This window comes from Athene cunicularia (genome assembly GCF_003259725.1).
Source record: "Athene cunicularia isolate RWA chromosome 3 unlocalized genomic scaffold, athCun1 chr3_part1, whole genome shotgun sequence".
NCBI classification, from domain to species: domain Eukaryota; kingdom Metazoa; phylum Chordata; class Aves; order Strigiformes; family Strigidae; genus Athene; species Athene cunicularia.
The window spans coordinates 56,477,362-56,499,596 of NW_020799097.1; the positions used below are offsets into that span (position 1 = coordinate 56,477,362).

At 42.5% G+C, this 22,235-nt stretch overlaps 1 protein-coding gene across 1 annotated transcript in view; it reads left to right on the plus strand.

The window, feature by feature from the left end:
- The first annotated feature begins 324 nt into the window (after positions 1-324).
- Positions 325-22,235, plus strand: part of PKIB (cAMP-dependent protein kinase inhibitor beta) — a 57,039-nt gene continuing 35,128 nt past the window's right edge. The window contains exon 1 of the mRNA XM_026844024.1: positions 325-409. The gene's annotated coding sequence lies outside the window, so the exon portion shown is untranslated. The remainder of the gene's footprint in view (positions 410-22,235) is intronic.

Consider the following 22,235-nt stretch of genomic DNA (forward strand, 5'->3'; position numbering starts at 1 on the left):
GGGTTTGGGCAGCCCTCGGACCGGCACCCCGGGCGCCTGGGGCGAGGGCCGGGGGGCAGGTACCGCGGGGGACGCGCAGCCCCGGTGCTGCGGAGGGGAGAGATGAAGGAGCTGCGGAGGGCGCTCCGGGGGACGTGGGGTCCAGTGTCCGACCGTGGCCCGGGTGTTCTGCGTGACCGTGGGTAAATCGCGGATAATCTCTCCGTGCCTCCCCGTCCTAGATGCTTCCGTACGATTGAGCGACCAGGTTTAATGTTTGTTAACGTTAGGTGTTATAAATAGGCTGCCTCTCATCAGGAAGAAAACTAAAATGACTTTTTCTCCAGCAGAAAAGCAATCAGAAGTGTTCCAGGTGCAATTTTTATCTACAGCTCCTCTCTGAAATCATGTTTGGTCAGATTAATCAGCGGTAAGAACATGAAGAGCAGAGAGTGAAAATACCAGAGCTTTATTTACAGAATGACACCGCTCAGTTACATTAAAATACATTCTGAAAAATAACCGTTGGGCACAAAGTCCATAATTAAAGTTGCGTGGACAAGATAGTGTGCAGCTAACATGGAGCTTGTTCATGCAAAAGATGTTCCTAGAAAATTAGTTAAAATACATCGTTGACTTTCATCTTTTCGTGATTGCAGGGAGCGTCCTTGTACTCTGATCATCACAGGGCAGGAATTTTTCTTTCTGATCGCAAAAAAATGCTGGCAGCAAGAGAATTTTTTTCTTAATGCAGTTATGGATGATGCTCCTCTGCATTTGTTAAGTTACTTGTGGTCTCTGAAGAGCAGGCAAGTGCTTTTAGCAAAGGAGGAATAAAAGTATTCAAAATATTCCTGAAGCAATAGATAAAATTATCTACAGCATGCTGTGTGTCTCATTGGTACAGATACACCCGATTCTTAAAGATTTGAATTTGAAAAGTAATGAGACTGGTCATTCTAAGAAACTCCTAGCCAGTTTTGGGGGCACTGTGGTTAGGATCGATAAATAGGAAAATATATAGGGCATGTTGACTTACCTAAGTATAACTTCATCAACCTTTGTAGGTAGAAAAAGCAGCTGGGGTGAAATACTTGATCAGAACAGAGACCTTGAAAGCAGCTGAAGGAAAGACCATGACACTTTGTTCACTTTTCCTCCCTGAAGAAGTCATGGCGATGAGAATGGTCTGGGTTGTTTTTGTTTGTTTTTGTTTGTTTTTGTTTTTTTTTTTTTCTTCAATTGTTAATATTCCCTTTGAAACTATGAACTTGAATGTTTGTGCTGTGATGTTTATGAAATGTTACACTGAGGTTGATTGATAAAAAATATTTATATGAAAGTAAGATAAACTGAAGCTTCACTAGAAATACCCAAATAGCTTCTAAAAGCAAACACTTTACCATGAGAGTGAAACTCTAGTGAAACTACAGTTTAGTTCTATAGATTGGTTTTGAAATGCAATCTGTTGGAATAGAGACCAGCCTACTTTATTTTGTCTTAGACGTGTCAATGACAGTAACAAATTGAAGCAAAACAGCATAACACATCAGTATGCTATAAAAATATACACAAGCTTCAAAATCATGACAAATTTTTAAAATATTGATGCAAATCATGAAATGCAGAGAGAGAAACTCAGTCAGGTCGTGTTGTTTATCTGTCTGAAGTGCAAAATTGTTCCCTTGTGTCCATTTATTGATCTATGCTGTTCAAATAATATTTTCTGTTAGTATAATGAGTGTTCTAAATGAATTATTCAGAATGTACCTACTTCCTTTGATTTCTAAAACCTGGGATGAAAATCCGTGAGGAATTATACGTGTAGTTTTCTCCATCAGCTGAAGATCACTGTTGTGGGAGGTTTTATGTTCCCCGAAGTCCTGCCAGGCTTTCTGTTGGACTTCATTGATTTCTCTTTCTGGTGAAGTTGCTCCAGGACCTTGCTCAGTTCTCTGGGCATGGCTTTGGGGAAAAAGTAAGGGAAATTTCTGTTCTCTCTCCATATCTTAATGGCCAAAGTGCCTCTGCTCACTGCAACGTCTCCCCAGTGTGCTCCTTGTTCTCCCAAATAGTCTTGCGAGCAGTGAAACAGTGCAGGTGCAGGATTTTGGATCGATGGCTTGATTTATTCCAATCTTTGGCATCCAGACTGGCCACTCAGACCCACTAGTGCGGAACGGGAAGAATTACAAAAGTAAATCCAAACGATCTTGTCTGCTAGAAGTATTTGGACAGTCAAACATCTGTGTTAGAATGGATTAAGATTCTGGCATTTACATTTTTACAGGGGGATCATCCAGATTTTCACTGCAGGCAGAAATCCTAGAAAGTTAGGAATGGTGATCTGTTTGTGAAAAACTCCAAAATATGGTTTTCCTCACATGAAAGAATGTCTTCTGTACTTGATTTAATAATTACGGTTTTAGAAGTTTTTCCCATTAGAGATTTTTGTTTGTTATTCCTTCCCCTCTGTCCTGACTGTATTCTTTTCAACATGATTTCCAACATGATTTTCCAGCTTCAGCTAAACTAATAATGCCATCTTGACTGATAGCTCCCCTCATTGCCCCAGAGTAATTTTTTTACCCCCGTGGATTAATTTCAACCAATATAAGTAGAAGAGTAGAGATTTCAGTGTGATAAAATATTTAGAAACCTCAAAAACTGCTGGTGACCAGGGAGATGAGAGATGGGGTTGATGCCCCCACTGAGGGAAGAGCTGTAGCAAGCATTCAGTTTATCAGGCATGTGAAAATTTGTGTGGGTGCTCCATAGGATGCTGAGCTTCATTGCTGCTGCTACTCACAGGGTTGGTGAGATATATTTTTCAATTTCTGTGCTCCTTGAGAGTGCACAATCTTGGAAGTTTTGATCCTGATTTTTCTCCTCCGTAGTCCCCTCAAAATAAGCTCCATTTGTCTGAAATGTTTCTGGTAATGAGATATATATAAATGCCGTTGTTTCTCAGCTTCATAAACCAACTTGTTGCTTTCCTAGCCCATAATTTAATACTTACAGATACAGCGTTGAAAGCCAGCAGTGCACTAATTTTCTTTTGTTACCCTGACGGTGCAAACACTCGCTTACTGTGGTTGCAATAAAACCTTCTTTCTTCCACGATCAGTTTCTCCGAATTGCTTACAAGTTTTTGATTAGACTTGAATTTGCTTCTTAATGCCACTGCTGTTTCGTCTGGTTACGGCTGCATCCAAACGTCCTTTTTGGCTTTATCTACATAGTGGGATGCTGCAGCAGTCTCCCCGTGTCATGACAGGAGAAGGATAATGGAGGAGACATCTGAAAAGTGAGTTTATCTAGCAAGACCTTTATAAATACATGATGCTTTTATTGACTTTTAAGTGGTGGTTATTGTTCTGATTATTTGTTCTGTTACATAACTAAAGTTAAGAGCAGTATTTATGGGTAATTGCCCATTTTCTCCTTCCTTGTCTTACCACCATTAATACCATAGGTATACTTGTCTGTCTTCCCTCTTTCATTGCGTCCCTGAAAAATTGCTTTGGATGGTTTTTTTGTTTGTTTGTTGTTTTTTTTAGAAATCCTTAACAGTATAGTAAGTTGATTTGCTGTTTTTTTTCCTATTGTAGAAACCATTAACTGGACTTGCTGTCTGGGCATGAACGTACATATATAAATGAAACCAATTGAGTAAAGTGCTTAGTGAATAATGTTAATTTCTTTTTAAATATTCATCTGCATTCAAGTTGCACTAAGCTCTCCTTTACATCTTTTGGAAATCGTTTATACATTATTAAAGACTGTACTAAAGAGAGAGCGCTGTGCTTGTATAGCAATTACATTTGACTTTATTCTCCTGGTTTATATTAGCAAGAGGAGGAATGAGGCACACAAGAAACTCTTTTTCTGTAAACAAGCACATATGCTTCTGTAACATCTTACCCTGCCTTGTCTTCTTGCACTTCAGTGGAGCCGAACACCCTTCCTTCTCCTCAGCCAGGACCTGGGCCCTCCGGGCAGCCTGGCGCAGGTCCCGCTGCACCCGGGGAGCTGCCACCAGGCACACCGCAGGGCTGGGTGCCCACCAGCTGGTTTAAGAGGCAACTCTCAGCATGGCTTCTCACCCCTCACCACCAGTTGCATTGCTCCCAGAAACATAGGGGGTAGCAGTGTACCTAGGTGCTACCCAGTCTGTTTTGCTTAAGGTGCATTCAAGGGATCTTAAAACCCTGCTGGGGAAGTGTTTAACGTGAACTGCTGCAGTGCGCAAGCCCGTGCGCCCTTACCTTGGCAGGTGGGAGAAGGGCAGGGACACCCTGCAGGGAGGGGAGCACCCCCCTGGACCCTGGGGTGGGAAGCCAGCAGTGGGGCTGAGAGCAGGAGCCCTCCACGTGGTTCAGCTGTGGCCGAGGCAGCACTGCAGCCTAAAACTCTAGTGTCAGCAAAGGGGGATGATGATGGTCTTACCAGTTGGGTCAGGTTTGCGCTGCCCACGGGGAAGTCGTGTACTCAAGGGGAGCAGCCGTTGAGTGTGGGGCTGTGTCAGGTGCATCCAGGCTGAGGCATTTGGAGAGGAGGTGTTTGGCTGACTGGCCACAGCATGGTAATCTATGCAGCAGAAGCTTTTCTGCATGTGCTTGCTTTGGTATGTAGCACACACCTTTCTGTGCAGCCCCCACAGGTGGGGGCAGTTCTGAGCTAGGTTGTGCTGCAAGGACACAGCTCTTCATTAAAAACCTTCCAGTTTCTGTGGTGTCCTTAGGAAGATCCTAGAGAAGCAATTGTGGATCAGGGAGTACTTGCTTTTTGCTTCTTTAATCCAGATTAACCACTGTTTGCTGCATATGTAATGATGGCAACACATTATTTTCCTCTCTTGTTGTCTTTCCCCATTCTGTCCACATATTCCATCTGACAGAGAAAGGTGAAGTGCATCTGTAGTACACAGTACTGTTTATGTTACGATCTAAATGCCTGCAGATGCAGAACAGAGGAGTGAGTAATTTATGCTGCTTTCCAGCCTTCATGGGCAAATGGACAGCCTTTTATTTTAGCCTTTTTCAATTACCTTTGAAACTGGTTTATGAAAATTATGTGGGAAACCCACATGTTTGTCCATAGGCTTCTGAGTAACCTGGAACTGTTTTAGTTTACTGTGCTTAGTAATGCAGCTGCAGAGTTGTTGAAATGCCCTTGGAAGACATGCTGCATTCAACACCTCTTGGGTAGGTACATCTTCCTCCTCTGCAATCAAAATCCCTCCTTTGGAGTCAGCCTTGGATCAGATCCACATCCTGCAACTCTGTTTGCATAAACAGAAGCCAGCAGGTCAATAAAAACAACTGTTAAAGTGAACATCACTGGAATATGCAAGCCATTTTCACAAGACAAAGCCTTCAGATCTCTGGGTTTGGTCTTTGTGATTATTATTATTATTCCTGATGGAGCAGGCCTACTTGTTGAAGGGTAATGTCGCTAGGATACTCTTCACAGTATTTTGTGTGGGTTACTAAACAGCAGTACCTGTGAGATTAGGCCTTAAAAGAAAAGGAACTACAAAAAATGAAAATGAGAACCAGGGAGGAAGTTTCAGTTTGCGTGCCCAGAGCTTCTAATAGTGCTACTTTTTCATACTTTAATGACAATATTGCATTAGAGCGTGTACATTTTCCCTGCGACATAATATACTCTGATTAGGAAACATCTTGGAGTTATCCTGTATCCTAGGGAGTGCTCATGTGGAAGCACTGTGGCTGTGTACACTACACAAAACACCTGGAAGTGTGGTATTTCATGATCTCTGTATGTTGTCTAGTGACTGAGGCTAAGATACCAGACGGGCATTAATAAAATTCATGGAAGTATGTGTCTGTCTGGATAAAGTATTCCCTTTTGCTCAGGCTTGACACCTCCTTTAAGTTTTGTTTTGCCTAGTTTTGAATCTTGTGTCATTTGTATCCTCTAGCTGAGCACCTCACACAGCTATACTTATAATTTCTTCATTACAAGGTATCTTGCTTTTGCTCAGACAGAAGCAGAAGCGTTGGCAGCTGTTACATATTTCATACTAACAAATGAAAGTGCTCTGTGACATATCACTGCGTGATGCCAAAGAGATTATCATTAAGGTGAATCTCTGCCTCATCAAAAATAGCTTTAATTCTTGGGCAATATGGGGTGTGCTTTGTTCATAAGCAATTTGTATCTACAAAGGTGGATTTTACAGTCCTTAATTAAGAGAGTTTTTGTTAAATAGCATGTGCCCTGTAAATGTTTATGTGGAGACCCTGGAAGATCTCTTCTGTCTGTAGTGGATGGGGTTTGGTTAGGTAAGAGGACTAAAGGAAGCAGAAGACGGGAAAATGATGTCTAGAAATTCTGTCTCTGAGTGGACAAGCAGTTCTGAAAATAGTATCTGAAATGTAACCAGAATTTCCCCCATGGTACCAAACAAGATGGCACTTCATTTTAATTTAAATCTAGGATATAGTGGGAGTGGTGGAGCTTTTCTGGTGCTGTATGAATGAAAATTTGGAGGATTGATTTTATAAACTGTTCTGCAAAACAGGGAAGCCACTCTGGAACTGAGGAGCAGAGCTCAGCTCTGTGTTTTTATTGACACTTCTTCCAGAGCATGAATGGGATGCTCTTTAACAGAGACAACTTGTAATTGGAGGACTAGACACTGGTTTAACTGTAATCCTGCCTGTAGCAGAGCTGGACTTGGACACAGCAATGCTGCTCCAGCCCTGACAGAAGGAGCCAGATGGTGCTGTGGAGTTGACAGGGGCTGTCAGCGTGATTCACCTTACCTGTTTACCTGTAAAATAGGACTTTCCTCCGGGGAAGAAGCCATTTTCTAGTGTATCAAGAGTGCAATGGTCATGTCTGGGCATTTGCCCTGTGAGGAGAGGCTGAGGGATGGGGCTGGCTCAGCCTGGGGGGTGGAGATGGATTGGGGGGGCTGACAGCAGCACCAGTATCTCCGGGGAGGTGGTGGAGAAGAGGGAGCCAGAGAGACAAGGGGCATCAGCTGGACCAAGCAAGGGAGAGAGGTTCACATGGGACCTGAGGAAAAGGCTTTCTTTCCCCTGGGGCCAGGGGGGCAGAGACACAGGCTGCCCAAGGAGGCTTGGGGGGTTTCCAGCCCCGAGAGGACACAGCCCTGAGCAGCCCCCTCTGTGACCTCTGCGCTGAGCCTGCTGCAGCAGGGCTGGGCCAGGGACCTCTTGAGCTCCTGTCCAGCCTGTCCTGTCCTGTGACCCTATCATTCCAGGTTCAGAGCTGAGCCTCTGGAAAGTTGCTGCAAAGACCTTGTTACCATCTATGCATGAAAAATATAAGAGGGAAGAGGGAACCTTATTTCCCAGACTGAAAGAAGGCCAGTGACAGTACCTTTAATAAGAAATAAGAAATACTTGTTTACAACAGCATAGTGGTTTGCAGTCCCTGCCTTAAATATCTTGCCAATATAATCAGTCTTAAATATGGTTCAGTGTTGTAAAATAATTTCTAAGTGTGCTGCACGTACTCTTTCAGGCTCCAAATATAATTCAGTTTGCTGCTGCTTTTGTTCACCTAAGAAGAGCTTTCTTCAAGACACAATATGGTACCATAAATATGCAGGGATTTCTGTAAACATGTTCTGCTGAAGTGTTAATGTGGTATTTATGTTCTGTGTTCAAAAATGAAATGCTGATCCTATTGCTTTCTTGGAAGTAGGCATCATGTGCAATCATATTTTGACGTTTTAAAAGAAAGGTCCCTTAGTGTGGATGGGGTTCTTCTAATATGCCTTGCCTTCTTGGGAAGCTCAGGTATTAGAAATCCTATACTACCCTTCATATATTTCCTCTAAATGTCTTCTTAGGAGAACTGGAGTGCAGTGAAATCTCGTGATAATGAAGTCTCTAGAGAAGACAGCCACTCACTAATCTGTTATTAAGACTGTGGGTTGCTTCTGTTTAACAAAAAAATGTAAAGGGCAAAAAAGTAAAATGAAAGCAATTGCTTCTAAAATAGATAATCTCGCTTAAACAAACATCAAGCAAAAAGGTCCTCTCTGTGTTGTCAAAAGCTGTTTCATAAGCAGCGATTGAACATGTGTTCCCTGAGTAGTATAAAAGAGTTTACATTAAGAAGCCAGCGGTGCTTCCAGCCACCTCCTCACTGTTACCCGTCATTACTCAGAAACTGTCACTAAAAGTGCTTGCTGTTTACCTCAGAGAGCTTAGAAAAGCTTAAGAAGATGAACATGTGAGGATTGGAGGAATATTTATTTTTTTCCCCTTGAACTTGCATTTGTTTGCTGGAAAAGCTAGAATTGAGGAAGGAACTGAACTGAATAAAAATAAATCTCAGCTGATCACTAATGGAAACATCCTGTTACTGGTGTGGTTGGGAGCTCCCTTACTTGAACGTGCAAGGTGTCTAGCATAGAGCCAGAGCATGATGTCTTTAGGAGGAAGGCTTAAGGCAATGCTATTTGTTTCTGTTCTTAATTTGTAGTTTTATCGTTTACAGCTTGAAGAGAGTGTACATGATGTCCATGCAGTTTCTTTTATTAATGGGCTAATGCATTTTATGTTCCTTCTCTCCTTCCATATTCTCGTTACTTAAAGATAGCTGGAAGTAGCACTTCAAGTTAAAACAGAATAAACAGGATGGTGTGTTTCTCAAACAGATTTCCCAATAGAGTCAGTATATTCTTTCTGTTCTAGCAAGTTTTGAAAGTAAAAGAAATAATATTCATTCGTGATACTAATTAATTTACCTTTACTGATTATTAAAATTCCAAGTGGAAACCTGCTTGCTATAATCACACTTGGGTAGAGGGAATTTGAGTGAACTGTAACAACTCATGCATCTTACCATGGAAATGGAATGTTATTCCAGAATGTCCTGCTTTCAGCTGGGATAGAGTTAATTTTCTTCCTAGTAGCTGGTACTGTGTTTTGGATTTAGTGTGAGAATAATGTTGATAACACACAGATGTTTTTAGCTGTTGCTAAGTAGCGTTTATACTAAGTCAAGGATTTTTCAGCTTCTCATGCCCTGCCAGCAGGAAGGCTGGAGGGGCACAAGAAGCCGGGAGGGGACACAGCCAGGACAGCTGACCCAAACTGGCCAAAGGGATATTCCATATTGTATGACATCATGTCCAATACATAAACTGGTGGGGAGTTGGCTGGAAGGGGTGGATTGCTGCTTGGGGACTGGCTGAGCATTGGTCAGCAGGTGGTGAGCAATTACATTGTGCATCATTTGTTTTTCCTAGGTTTTATTTCACTGACTTTTCATTCCTATTGATATTCATTTTTATTTAAATTATAAAACTGTTCTTACCTCAGCCCACGAGTTTTACTTGTTTTCGGTTCTCCTCCCCATCCCGCTAAGGCTGGGGCAGTGGGAGGAGTGAGTGAGCAGCTGCATGGTGCTTAGTTGCTGGCTGGGATTGAACCATGACACAGAAGTTTAGCTATCTTGAATGCATATAACCAGACATTCAACTGTGTATTCACTGTGTTAATTAAGTGGCTGCCTAACAAGCCATCCCTTGTAGAGAGGTAAAGAGAACAAACACATTTGGATGCTACTTTAGAAAGAGTGTAGAAGAAAGCTGAACAAATTTACCCAGCTGACCTATTTTGCAAGTCCACGTGGAGTGATATCTGCCTCTTGATTCTGACTACCAAAAAAATAATTAAAACTTCACACCATAATGATCTTAAAAGTTGCTTGTTCTTTAGATTTCTGTAAAACCTAGAACTTGAAGTTCTATTGCTTAAAATTAAATAAAGATTTATACTTTGGAAGAACTGAAAGATGGGAGTCAGAGGTGTACTTTTTTAAAAAAGGGAACTTTTAAAGTATACTTAATCACTTGATCAGCTCTTACTATAAATATTTTAACTACGTAAGTTTTCTAAGCGTACATTTTGAAAGGAAATGGTAATTTATTTTTTTTAAATCTGTATCTTGGCCTCATTTCTGTACCTTTTCAGAATTTAGGAAAAAATGTGTAAGATAAGAGGTGAATCAAAGTAGATTAGAAAAAAGGTTAAATTAAATTTTGGATGGTGCAGCCCTTCCACCACCACTCCTCCCTTTTCCCACTGCTGTTCCATTTGATTAAAGCCACCAAAAAGGTGGAATTTGCAGTCTAGACCTTTCTGTAGAGCTATCATTCAGGGTAGGATTGAATGCATTTGTTCCTGCTCTATTCCTGGTTGAAAACTGGAGAACAGAGATAACAGCCGGCACTGCCGTCTCTAGAGCAAAGGATGTTTTTCGTAATCTCAGTTTCCTCGTTAAGACTTTTCAATGTCAGTATTTCACGGAGGAAGAAAAGCAAGGCTGACAGCCCAAGCCACCACCTGACGAGAGTTACATTTCATGTATAGATGGCAGCGGATTGGTTAGTTGTGTCTGTTGACAGGTGAGGTAGGCCCGCAGTTTAGACTTAGAAAAGCGGGAGCCCATCGAAGGTGAGATGTAGTTACCATTTGAAATTAAGCTTTTCCCAAAATGGGGATATTTGTTCAGATGTCTTACCGGGTGCTGGCAGGGGCATCTGGCTCCACTCCTCTCATGCCAGTCTGAACTGTTTCAGAAGATCTGAGCCAGTCTAGATGGCTGAACAAAATATGTGCAGGGTAAGACCTAGTTCTGATTTTCTAGCATCAGTGTTGATCTATCCTATGTTTTGTGGCAGAGGCCTGAATAGAAGCATACATAGTGACATGCTCTTGACGGAGACCTTTTTAAGGCTTGATTTCATAAGAGAGTGTGTAGGGTTCATAGGCATGAGGATAGATGTCTCATCACTGAATGGGATGTGATGAGGGGGAAGATGCTCAGCTTCAGGCAGCATGGGAGCTAAAAACAGCTCAGTGGTGTTGGAGCTGTGCTTGCATGGTGCCAGGACTGCCAGTACCTTACTTGGGAGAGGCTGGAGCTGTTCTGCAGTTTGTTCAGAGGGGCAAGTCCTTGGAGGGGAAAAAAACCTGAAGCCTGAGCAAGAAATATTACAACATAGTCATGTCTGGTATCAGTATGAGAGTTTCAAAAATTGTTAAGAAAATAAGCATAGAGGCTGTATAAAAGGCACATAGGCTTATTTTGAGTGAGGAAGATAGCAGACACTCTGTTCTCCATTTTATATCTCTTCAGAAAGTGTCTTCGCACGTTTTCCTGTATATTTGTGTGTCTCGAGAGAGGGAGGGTGAGGAGGAAGGGAGTCTGAGGAGAGAGCGATGCTGGGATCTGACAGAGATTAGCACCAGTTGGTTTGCAAGTGGAAGCTGCAGAGGAGCTGCAGTGATGTGTTATATTGTTAATTATGTTTCAGTGGAAAAGCTGCCTCTCAGGAAAAAAAGGCGTTTCCAGTAACAGCTCTGGAGTTGTAGATCCTAGGAGAAATGCCACCCTGCATGAACATGGTGCTCAGCATTTTATGGTGAACTGTGACATCTGAAAGATACTTCTTTATGTAAAATTAGAGCTTAACTATTCTAAACATTCAACAAACGCTTATTGAGACTCCAATTTGAACGTTTAAACTGTAAACAAAATACCGGGAAAAAAACGGCCACTGATTCTGTGGCATCTGTTTTCTGGAGGAAATTTCACCCTCATTTTCTAAAATTAGAGGAACAAAAAGTGGTTTGTTTTGTTTTGTTTTGTTTTTTTTTCCCTTCAAATCATGCTGCATTTGGTAATAAATCGCCAGAAAATAGCCTGTGATCTGTTTGCACTTTAATCTGGGTGCTGAATTTGCAGGATGTTTGCTTGAGCGCCTTGGGAAGGGCAGCCACCCGTGGGAGGGGACAGGGTGAGGGTGACGGGCTGGCGGCACTTGGGGAACAAGGTCTGCAGCGTGTGGAAAGGACTTTGAGGACCCTTTGCTACATGCTGTTTGGCCTTGGGGCTGTGCACTGTAGCTTTGATGATGGGCATCAATGATATTGGTCAGAGGAGTACAGTAAAAGGTCGAGATGATTTGGTTTTATAACCAAAATGTGCAGGATGATGCCCAAGGAGACCTCGCAAATATTTTTTGTCTGTCGAGGAGAACAGTGGCTGACTGAATGAATGTGCCTTGGCAACAGCAGTTGTATCCAATTGTCATCTCATGTTTCAGGAGCTGTGGCAGGTGTCCTCATGTAGGCTACTGCCCTCCTCCAAGGTAGAGGACACTGAATAGTCTTTGAAATCTTGGATCTCCCCCTCTCCATTCGTTTAAAAGAAAAAAAAAAAAAAAAAGAAAAAAAAAAGGATGGTATAAAAATACTAAGGCTAGGACATTTCCTCTGGTCATAAATTTCCCCCAGAAAGGCTGCTACATATTCAATTTAATACTAGGACTAGTACTGATGCTTGGGTTTAATAGTTTTTATTAAATTATCTTCACTATTCAGAAGAATAAAGTTGTACTGGTGGTTTTGCTTTTGCAGTGTTTTGCACTGTATATGCACTACTGGATTGCACTGTGTGAGGCTTCTGTTTTGGTGGTAAAGACATTCTTGTCTCCACAATTCTGGAAGAGCTCTGATGTTACAGTGTACCAGTGGATCTGTATGACCAGAGAAGATACTGGTAAACATGGAAATCTGTAGGACAGGTCATTTTACTTAACAGATGCATCTGCCCTTTTCACATCCACTAACTTGCTATTTTAATGGCTCTGGGGTGGCACAGATTTGTTACTAATCCTTGTTTTGAATCAGCACTTTGAATCAGATAATGTAGGAATTGTACAGAACTTTAGATTGATGGATCGTTCAGATAAGAAAAAAAACCAACAACCCAAACCCCCCAGGACCAAGAAGATCAAATGAGTTTTTCTATTATATCACCAAATTGATTGTTTCTCATTCAGAAATTCATTTAAACAACTTGATTTTGGAAAGGCATTTTTACCTTGTAACCCTGATTTTTTAATTTCTGTTTTGTTTCTCGGGATTGAGTAGAGAGGGTGGTAGCTATCTAATTAATCCAGAATGGGCTTCAGCAAATCCCAGATGTTGATGTGCAGTGCAGCAATACCTCCCAGCAGAGTAGCAACACCTTTTCCACATCTAAGAGTGGGACATAGGGAAGGAGAGAAAGGTCTGCAGCTGTTTGCTGCCTGTCCTATTGCATCTGTTGAGCATTCACACCGTTGGCTTCAACCTCACTCCCCCCACTCAGATTGGTGGTTTTGTGGCCCAAATTGCTGCACTGTTCTTCAGCCTTTTTTCCAGCCTGCTGATGAACAACATCTGGCTGTCAGAGCTGATCTGTGCCAGGGTCTGGATTGTGGCACCTCACAGATCCCTCCATGCTGCAATTTGGTGGTGAGTCTCCTCCCAGTTGGTTATGGGGCATCCTGCATTGGAAGTGTTCCCCTGTGGCTGGAGGCCATCCTTCGGCTGGGGATCTGTGATGTGGGGGCAGATTTTCTCATGACTCTTCGGCTTGTCCTCACTAAAATGGGAAGATGTTACCTTCTGAGCGTGAGGTGAAGCCTTCAAAACACAGAACAGACAACAGTGTCATCAGGAAAGTTTCTTGAAAGACTGAGGAGTTTATATTATTCTAATGAGGCAAATGAGTGACATACTTTGGATTCAGTTATGCCAAGTGGGTGATAATGGACAATAATTGTGAAAAAGTTTATTATCCCAGAAACATTTCCTGGCATGTATGTAAAATGTTCTGCTATTGCATTGACTGGGCACCTTTGTTTCACTCAATTTATTTTTCTCTACAAGCACTGAACTACTCCAGTTCCATTGAACTATTTCAGGTCACTTTGTAAGCAATCTGAAACAATACTAAATACAGCTTTCCTGGTTACATACATTCAGCATATTTTCTTGCGGTGTGAAATCTTAGAAAGGCTATTGGTATATCCTGAGTTCGATTTGTCTTTTTATAGTCATACAGAGTTTCAAAGAAAATTTCCACTTGCACTGGTAAAGGACTCAGTGTGAACTTGCAGCTCATTCTCCTTTGACTAAGTTATTTTGTCTGTGTCGGTTTTTCTTAATTGGTACCCACTTTTCAGCCTCCAGTTCTGTAGTTGAAAGACCACAGTTCCAGGAGAGTACTTTATTTGTAGATGTTCCTCCCTCTTCATCCAGATGTAATCTTCATATATATATATTGAGTATTTTGACCATCAACTCCTAGATCTCTGAATAATCGAATGTTAGCCCATGAAATTCAGTGAGCATGAAAACTTGAGAGGACAGTGTAGGACTGGCTGACCGATGCATCCTAAGAAGAACATGTTGGTAGGAAGAACCTGGGCATTACGCACAAACCCCTGACCAATGGTATTTGTGGTAGGGTAGCTTCTGTGCTTTTAACAGACATGATACTACTGCTAAATACCTGCTGTCTCCTCTCCTTCATGCTGCCCTGAGGATTGTTTGAAGAAACAAAACATTACTAAGGACAAATAGTGAGAGAAAGCTCAAGAGCATTGAATGAGCAGTTGGCTGTACAGTGTGTTGGATGTTGGACATCCGTTAGTGGGAATGGGCATGCTTGAATTGTTATGCATGAATATTTTTCTGATGTTAAATAAAACCCTGAAAGGAACTTGGCTGAATACATGAAATCTTGACATCTATGCCATGTGTCTCTTCATTTCTGTAGGATGTAGCCTACCCTATTTCTGTATCTATTGGGGTTTGTGATGGTTTGACTGGCTAAATGCCAGGTATCCACCAAGTCGCTCTATCACTTCCCCCCCCTTTTTCCCCTTGTTTTCTCAATAGGGTAAAGAGGGGAAAGAAGATAAACTAACCCTTGTGGGTGAAACAAAAGCAGTTTTAATATAAGCAAGGCAAAGCAAAAGTCCGCGCGCGGAAGCAAAAGCAAACAGATTTAGTCTCTACTTCCCATGGACAGGCGATGTCGGGCCTTCTCAGGAAGCAGGGCTCCAATACACGTAGTGGTTGCTTCGGAGGACCAAGGGTGACCCCACCCCCTTCCTCCTTCCTCCCAGCTTTATACTGAGCAAACGTCATATGGTATGGAATATCCCTTTGGTCGGTTTGGGTCAGCTGTCCTGGCTGTGTCCCCTCCCAAGATCTTGCCCACCCCGTTCCACTGGGGGAAATATCAGAAAGAGCCTTGGTGCTGTGTAAGCACTGCTCAGCAGTAGCCACAACACCAGGGTGCTATCAACACCCTGCCAGCTCCCGACATAAAACACAGCACCGTGAGGGCTGCTGTAGGGGAAAACCAATTCCAGTTCAGCCAGACCCAGTACAGGGTTTTACACATTTCTTTGGAAGCAGTGCATCCTTAGAAGAACTTTTAGCAGCTCTTTCAAGAACAGTTTCCCGCCTCAAGGTACTTTTAGCCAGCTTAGACCCCCAGCTCATCAAGGCCTAAGGAATGGACCACACAGGCCTTGAAGGGTGGGTAGTCTTTTATTGGTGCCTATCTGCCTTGTTGAGCTTGAGGGTAAATGAAGGCGAATTTGACTTCTGACATAATTCAGAGTATCTGTTATAAATTGTGCCTGCTACATTAGCCCCTCAGATGGATCTCTGGAGCACAAGTGGTACACTGGCTCTGCGTTTTCTTTGGTGATGTTCTCCATACCAAAGGCAATTACAAAAATCTGTAGATCTGCCTGCTTGTCACTGTAAGTAAAGCTGCATGGTTGATGGATGTGTGGCTGGAAAATATCCTTATGTAGAGCACTGACATGTGAACTGTGGTGTAAACGCATTTGTCCTTTTCCTCAGTATGGGTAAAGGGAAGGTTTAATTCCTGGAATGAACCCAAGAGAGAGATGGACAAGGAATAATACCAGGTGAATTAATATCAGGATTACATTCACTCACAGGCTGCTAAAAGCTGTGTAATACCATCATTTAAGTGGTGTATGTAGCAGAGAGAAGAGCAAGAACAGCACCAGATTGTCTGAGGTTTGGTATCACAGCACACTGAATCTGGAGGTGACCTTCAGGTATCATCAACGTGATATTCTTGGATACACAGTGTGCCAAGGCTTCCTTCCGTTGTTGTTTTATTTCAGGTTTGATCTCAGTGATATTGGACGTGGAATAACGTGTGGTCAGTCACAGCCTGTTAGGTTAAAGCAAATGTTAGCAAATGTGATTATGGAGCCTTCATGATGGAGACCCATGTGCCAACAAAGGCAGTAGTTGTGCAGAATGTTTTGGGGTGGGGGAGAAGGGAGGAGAAAGCACAGTGATAAAGTGTGTTGTGTAAGGTGGCAAAGCGGCGATACATGAACATGCTGACCACACCTGAGCCTGACATCAGCAGCGGGTGGTGATAATGGGGTAAAGATTGTGAGGCTATAATAGCACAGGCATGTGTATAAATCATAGAGGCTGTTAATATGTTTTGGAGGGGTTTAAGGTCTTGGTTTAACTGCTTAAAAATAGTTCTTCATGATAAAGCAGAATTCAAAGCTTGCGTAATGTTTTTGCTTAACATTGACCTGTTCTCTGATTGGAGGAATAAGATTTGAAAAGCCCCAGAACCAGTTTGAGCCAGGAAATGCAGACATAGTAACCACTAGCCTAAAAAACAAGAACGAGAAAGAAGGCACCTAGAGACAAGGGATTGAGTGAGCGAGAAGAGCAGGAATATAAGTGTTCAACCAGACTATGGTGTGAGAGGCAGGAACTGAGATTGTAAGGATATAATTGCCCAGGGATTTTGGTGTTTGGAGTCCTTCTCCAGAGGAACCTAGCTCAAGCTGTCTATATTTGTGCACCATAGATAGAATATATTACGCGTTTTACTTTGAAGGCCTTGATTAGAGATTCTGCTTTGGGGAACCTAGGGTAGAGCTTGAGGGAAGAAGATGTGCCCGAGGGCGAGTGTGTGTGTGAGGAGTCAGAAAAGGCACCTGTTGGTGCCCTGGAGTCACCCACTGTGAAGAGACCCTGGTCCTCGCAGTTGAAAGTCTTGGGTGGTGGGGGTGTGTGTGACTTGATGGGTGTGTGAATGCTCGGACAGCAGTTTCTCCCTTAACAGTGACATGAAATTGGGGAGGGGAAAATGAGTGGTGGATTCAGAAGTGAATCTGGATGTAGGACAGTAGTTTTCAAACACATGTGCTTCTCTTCAGGTTTATCATCACATATTCAGGCATATCATCCTTCTGCCATTGATATCAGTTATGCTTTTTTAAAAATTTTTTTTGCTACATGCAAATACTAATACTGTGTTTTCATTATGTGTAAAATTGCATTCCCCTACTGATAGCAACAAGGAGTCTTGCGGGGGGGGATTGCAAAGCACTTGTAAAAATCCTGTTTGATGGATGAAGCTATAATGGAGAAGTTAGGGCTGGGGTTTAATAATTCCCACTTTTCCTCTTCTGCTCTTTGCAGAGATGCTCTTGTTGCAGGGAGAGATAAGAGGTGCAGTCCTAACCCTCAGGGAACCCCTTGAGCTTCAGCTGTGTCTGGCCTGCATAATGCAAGAACAAAGACTGAACAAAACCCTTTTCCATTTCTGCTGTCCCTCTCCACCTTTTTAGGGATCGGATATGATTTATTGTCTTCCCTGGGACTGCCTTCCCCTCACCTCCAAATGCTGTTCAACCTTTGGCAAGCCCTGGTGTGACAGCAGACTGCTTCAGCTGAACATTGGCAGGTGACCACAAGCTGCAGCTGGAGTGTGTCTGGGCTTCTGACATCCTTTTCCTTATAATCATAGGTTTTAAAATAGAGATCTAGCGTTGAAACTGCTGACTTCAGCTCTCACATCTATGCTGATGGCTTTATTTACAGCAGATACAGCACATAGATTGTCATCTCCTGCCTGCCCAATGTCAGGGATGTCTCTGTAGACAGGAGAGCAGGTGTTGATTCTTTGGGGTGTTTGACTTTTAAATTTCCTCTGCACCACTTTGCTTTAAAGAGCAGCACTTCAGGGACTGATTGCTCCTGTTTCTGCCCTTTCAGAAGGGCAACCTGCAATACTACAGGGCTGCCTCTGCAGCCATCAACGGAGAGTTGCTGGGCTTCAGGGGTGATCAATATGGAAAAACCTGTGTGTTCATCTCTATGCACTGTGAAACTTCCCACTTTACCATTCAGACAGAGTTCAGCACAAGTGGAGGGGTCACAGAGTTTCGATAGGAAGACAAAATTGGTAATCACGTTCTTTTCTGATGGACCTCTTTCAGTCTTCAGAGTGCTTTTTCATTGTCTAATGCTTCTTTGAAATAAACCCCCCCTAAACTGAATGAACAGTTAATAGGATCCTTTCCCATCTTCATTGAAAAGTGGTAATGTCTTATTAGCCCAAAATACCCATGTAATTTTCCACTTTCAGATTGTGCTTTCTGCCTCTCCAAAATCAGCAGCCACCTTTGACTTCTTGCCATAGGAGGGACTAGTCCTTCCCCTCTGCAGGGGATTGCTGTGGGGCTAGTTGAAGGTGGTTGTCTCACACACCAGCTTCTGGGGCTGGAAATCAAAACTGAAAATGTTTTTTGTGGTCTCCTCTTCATTTAGAAACTTGGATGCTCTGCCTTGCCACAGCACCAGACAGTAAACACCAGACTAGAAACGTTGGTGTGCTGTGCTGTTCCACTGCTTGGGTGTCCAGAAAGGAATGGGTTTTCTTAAATCAGTGTTGACTAAATAACTTGGGACAGCTTTTGGTATGGAAGGGGAGGGAAGTTTTCCATTTGCTTTGAACTGACATAATGAGGATTTTATTTGTGGGTGGTTTATATTTTGCTCCAGAGCATAAGAACAGCTGAACTGGTTCAGATCAAATGGCTACCTAGTGCATAGTGTCTTGTAGCTGAGAGAGGTCAAAAGTATGCACCTAGAAATAACGCTGTGAACACATGAAAGTAGTTCACCCTGTGTATTCTCCATGTGTCCGGTGCTCAGCAGCTCACAGGTTACTTGAGACAGATGTAGTATCTTTATGTTTAATTGCTGTTGATAGATTTTGTTTCTTCAGTTTTTTAAATGACCTTCTCAACGTTATTAATTACCTCATGGGCCTCTCAGTCATCTCTTTAGACTGAACCTGGTTTTCAGATCCAGGATAAATTTGCCACAGACATCCAGAAATTGCTCCCTGAAGTCATCTGAGTGACATCAAGCAAGTTCTGTCTTGGAAACAATTGAGATTTGTTGCCTAATGATTCTGTGGACATTTGAAATGCTAAGATCATGTGCTGTGGAAAGCAAACCGTAAATCCATGAAGGTGTGAGAATTTGCAGAGTGTTGATTTCTGACAGAGATTCTGCCCAAGGGACAGGACATCCGGAATGATAGCCAGAGTCTTCTCAAAGCCAAGCCTCACTGCTGCCATAATTCATTTTTCTTTTGGATGTCACTGCTACCTCCTCATTGCCCTCTGCCAGCTGGTGTAATTGTCTCCTTGTCCCTACTACAGCTGTAGCCATTGCTTTCTTGTCCCCTTTAGGTATATAGGGATGTTGCCAGTGCTTTGTAGGGTGAGCAGTTTTGGATGCAGAAGCATTGCTTGTGTGCCTCTCAGCACACAAAGAAATACTGATGTGAGAAAGGGTGTTCTGTGCAGTGAACACCCTTCAGATCATCTACCTACTCTTTTGCTTGCAGAAGATATACATTGAGATGTCCCAGGAGAATGAAACAGAAGCTAGGCACAGCTCTGGAAGAAACAGAAACAGTCCTGGTGATTTTTATAATCCAGTTGAAAAGGAGAGAAGAGCTTCTTAATACTGTATTTGAAGATCTGAGGAAAGCATATGTTAACAAAACATCTGAACTTGTGTAATTAAAACTGAAGCCTAATTACAGTAAGATGATTATTACACTGCATCATTTAACTTAAGTTCTTAGAGATCCCACATAAAAAGTGCATTCAGCAATTCTGCAAATCAGTAAGTAATTCAATTGGTACTTAAAGCCAGGACTGTTAAGGGAAGGATGCTTAATTAGGCCTCATTAATATAGACAAACTTGTTTTTGAAAAATTAGTTTTCTGTTGCTGAAAACAGTCTTCTTTGGGGTGCTCATTCCTGAATGTTTAGAACAGATTTTGAGTTTGAAATGCTTATCAGTAAGTATTAATAGCACTGGGTATAGAAAAGTTTTCTCTCTGCATCTGTGAAGTTTCTTTTGAAAGTAGTAGAATGTCCTTGCCTATGCAAGTTACTGGTAAAGAGCTACACCTGCAAGTAGATGTAGCTTAAGCATAAGATTAACCTACTGAGCAGCTATAGACATTTTTAAAACTTGATAACAGAACTCATGAAATGTCAGGGTCTTTTACATATTTCACTGCAGATAATGCTTACGGCAGAAGTTGTGTAGCAACAGCTTACAACACAGGATCAGAAATTAAATTGACCTCCTTTATCTGTTTAGATGCAGAGCCCACATATCTCTGTGTCTGGGAATGGTAAAAATGTGCAAATTGATAAGCTCCATCCATTTTTGAAAGATAAACTCCTCAAATATGAGTTTATAAAGTGGATATTATTCCTGAAATATCATTCATGTTCCACATAGGCTGTATGAGGAGAATTAAATCATTGTGCATCTTTCAGGGTTCAGAGATGCTCCCAGAAGGCAGAATTCCTTGCTGCTAGTCCAAGTCTATACAAAACCCTCCTCTTTGAGCCCTGTGCATCTAAGATCCTGCAAATGCTCCCCAACTTCAGCATGAATTGAATCAGGTGTTCAATCCATGTTAGCGTCACATCTTTATTTCTTTAATATAGACACCTTTTTTTGCTTCAAAGCCTCCGAGGATTGTATGGGCACCACATTGAAGTGGGGAACAATTCGCCAGGTCAGTGGAATTATACTGGATCCAGGAGGAATTGTGATAAAGGATTTTCTCATTGGAGCAACCACATCTAAATATCTCCCAAAAAAGGATGTGGAATCTCTAAAGCTGCTCAGTGTGTACGCTGAAGATGTCCTATAAAAGCATGACACTGTCTAAACTGATGCCATATTTACGTATTTCAGAAGAAAGAGCAAGTTGGCCTCTTACGGCCAAAGCGATATTGTAATTGCAGTCATGGGAATAGATAGGAAGCCTAGGGAGAATGGTTTGTCCAAAGGCTGAAGTTCTTGGTCCCGCCCCTGCAGTAAGTAGAGCTGCACTAGCCAGTAAGCCTGTGCATTTCAATAGTTGGCATAAAATGCCTTTCAGTAGAGGTCAGCACTTTGGAGGCTGCTCCTAGTAAAGATGCAAACTCATCTGAAGGCAGAATGAGGCAACTGGTTAAGTATGTTAAGAGCCTAATTGTGAGGGACTCCTTGTATAAAAAGCACTTATTTAGCAGTGTCTGTAGGCTGCCTCTTTCTGTGTGTGATGGGACAGAGCTGTCACCTCTGGGTTACTTTTCTCCAGTCCGTGGTATGGATAAGGAACAGATGCACTTGTGTGATAAGTGTATGGAGGTGCCTTCACCCTTCATTCCAAAGCAAGTGGCAGTTAGGAGTGCTTATGCCTTCATTGGAAACAGAATGTGAACAAAAATCAAAAGAATTCCTGTAAGAGACCATTTCTTTCCTCTCTGTTGGCATGCCAGTTGCCTTTTACATTTTTATCTTGAGAATGATTGGGAAAGGTGTAGCTACTTTGGGAAAACAGTGACAGGTGAGCGTCTGGAGAATGCACTGGTATTTGCCGTGACTATGATGGATAAAGCAGACATAAGGGTCCTTAAGGCAGTGCTCAAAAGTATTTGTCATTTAACAGTTCTAGGTAAAAACCACATTCAGATCCCCCAGAAGTTTCATTTTACTGTGAATAGGACAAATTATTTGAGCACAGACAGAAGTGTGGATGGGGTGCAAAGGTGGACTCCTAAACTGTGTGCACCAAAGATCTAAAGAAAGCCTCGGGCCTTGTAAGAAGGGATGTCTTCAGTCCAGGGTGGGCCCAACATCCCCCTTGTTTCACCGGCCAGCTATCTGGAGGCTTCTGCCCAATGCTCCTGTTTATGTGTTTAACAGGTGGGGAACAACCATGGGTGAGAGTAAGGCCTCTTAGTCTTGGGGGACAAAGGGAGCTTTGTATACAGGCTGTCAGGGAGCATCCTTTCCTGTGACTTACTTGCCCCTCTCCTGTTCACTGGGGGAGGTGGCTCTTGCCAGGAATGTGTGGCTGAAATCCTTCCCTGATGCATCTGGAGGAGAGGAGTGCTGAACTGCACCAGGTAATAATTCCTTTTACATTTCACAGCTAGAAACTAGTGGTTGTTCAGTCTCAATTCTGAGTAAATGAATACTATAAATCTTCTCCTAGGAGATAGACC